Raw genomic sequence first — 2684 nt, 5'->3', positions numbered from 1 at the left:
TCAGTGAAAGTGCGGGAAGGGTATCAAGGGGAAATTTGGTACTCTTTGGTACTCGCAAAGTTTTCATAGCCGAGTATAAAAATACGAAAACTCATAGACAATGCATGAACATCTGCATAAAACAGCACAACGGTCCGTCAACCAACACAATTGGCATGGGCCGATAACTGTCAAAATAAAAATGAAAAACAAAATGTCACGCTTTGATATTGTTCTTACATGATCTCTACCTTCGGTTTGAATGCGTTCATTGGTAGCCCTATGCGAAAAGTCCAGCACGCCTTCTATTTGCGAGCCTGTATGTCGTTTATTTGTCGCCACTGCTTTAAAATGGCTTATTTTTTCTGCTTCGAATCCTTTACAATTGATTTCATCTTCCTCGGTGGTATGCCTTTAATTCTTAAATTTCGTATGTTGTTTCAAAAGTGTTTCGACATGCTCGAGTGACTTTAAAATCTCACAATTTACAGTATTGTATATGTCAATGATTACCATGGCAACCCATTTAAAACACTGCAGTCTTATAATAATAGTGTCATTTTTGTCTAAACAAAATAATGGAAACATAAATTTGTTGGAAGTCAAAACGATCTGATATTCAGTGCAACAAAACGATGTTATATTATGTTAAAGATAACTGGCCAAACAACACCTCTGCAACATTTGAGAAAAACATGCTGACGCATATGACAATTTTTGGGGGCACAATGTCTCTTTCCCCCGGTCCTGAGAAGACACAAAATATCCCGGCCCTGGTAGGGTTGATCAGTAACTTAGGAAATTACATAATAATCACAAAGCAGGAGCTGAGGGTCATATCAAGTTAACATAGTCTGATCATCTTAGCTAAGGACAAGCTAAACATCAGAATGAATCTATTCCTTTCGTTTTCATTTTCTAAAAGATGTGGGGCCTGAAAATTGTCATGTGCATTGCAACTATTATATCTTTGTTTTAACTTTGTATGCACGTGATTCATTCCTATAACAAATTTCAATGTATTCGCAAATATAACCAGGACATAAATAAATTATGGAAACAGCGACATCTCTCCTGTAGTTGTGCTATATCTTTGTGGAGGAAAATCTTCGAAACGTCTGTAAATTAGCCATATATTTCGAGCCAAATGCAAAATCCTATTCGGTAAATACACTAAGAGACATACTGAGGGAAGCAATGTTGCAGAAATCTTGGTTTACATCACGTGTGTTTCATTGTCTACTTCCTCGATAGCCGTGGTCTGACCAGATCAATAACTTAATTTAATTCAATCCTCCGCGCCTCCTACTACCAAATTATACACGAACGCACGAATCTTAGGCAATGCGGAAGTCGTCTGTCTTGTAAATTTTCAATTATCGTCACTTGCTTAGGCTCCGTTTCGAATTCATCACGATGGGTCAAATTGCACGTTATGCGACGCTCAAAAATGTTTCAACGTGGTCCGAAATGAAAAAGAAATCACATCCGGTATGGAATGTGTGCATTTCTATTAGGACATTTTCGGATAGCATTTGCGCGCATTGGCTAACTGCGGTCTTAAACAGCTGCAGCCAGATGTCTTTATACATAGGTCATGATAAATTACTCAGAATGCCACCCCCACTTAATTCCTTCACAAGATTATGTGATGCCCATCAGCCTGTCCTGCGCCCTGTTTGCAGGGCGGGGGTACGAGCGAGGGGTCTATTAAATGACTGTATTTGGCTATTTCTGGGTCAGGATCGTTGTTTGCATTCAGACACTGGGCCAGCCCCCAGCCACATGATGATTGATTTCTTGGGGTTTCAAACGTTGGCAATCCCTTTGTGTATACCTTCATAGAGGCTATCAAAAATGAATGGGGCCGGCTTGGGCAACGGCCCAGTTTTACAAGGGTCGGCTTGGCTGAGGAACCCAGGGGTTAAAGGAGCCGTACAGCCTCAAACTATGATAGTTGATTGAAGTTCATACTGAATTTTCTTGGGCCACAGATGCTTTAGTGTAATGAATTAAGTTAGAAAAAAACTACTTCCGCTGCAGTGTTTTGGCTTCACTGAGGGTTAAACCAGTGATGGTGCTTGGCCCGCAACCGGATATGTCTCTTTTGACATATTTAACCTGTCGATAATGTGCCAGTGTCGATATCATGCCAGGGGTAGGCTGAGACGGCCCAAGTTGGATAGGTTTCGTACCTTAATGAGTCGGCAGTTTAAATTTCTCTTTAATGTCGCGATCAAAAGGAATGCTTGCGATACGAAGAAAGAAATATAACTGTCTATTGTGACATACCATCTGTCGCTGTATATTTCTTTATATCTCATGCCAGCGCGTGTTTGATCAGCTAACTGTGAAACCTCTCACCAGCCAGGTTTCTATACAAGACACCAGGATTATTATATCAGATGGATCATCTTTTCCATGCTGTGGCATAAATTTGTGCCGGCGAGTGGGGGGGGGGGGTGGGGTGGGATGACCAAAGCCCAGCCGTGGACATTCGAAAAGCTTCTCAAAAGTGGGAGTGGTACATACATGTGTATGATCAGTATTTTTATTATTTGGGTGCGAAGCCTAAACGGCGTGGGGTTCGGGGCCCGCTCAAGGGCCCTTGAAAAAAAAAGATTCTAGGCGCCATGTGGTGCGAGCTGAGGCAATTTCTGACGACTGCGAAAGTTTTAGCACAAGATCATCATTTAAACGTCTTT

The sequence above is a fragment of the Patiria miniata genome, unplaced genomic scaffold (assembly GCF_015706575.1).
Source record: "Patiria miniata isolate m_02_andy unplaced genomic scaffold, ASM1570657v1 HiC_scaffold_1, whole genome shotgun sequence".
Classification (NCBI taxonomy): domain Eukaryota; kingdom Metazoa; phylum Echinodermata; class Asteroidea; order Valvatida; family Asterinidae; genus Patiria; species Patiria miniata.
This window is presented reverse-complemented; position numbering follows the sequence as displayed.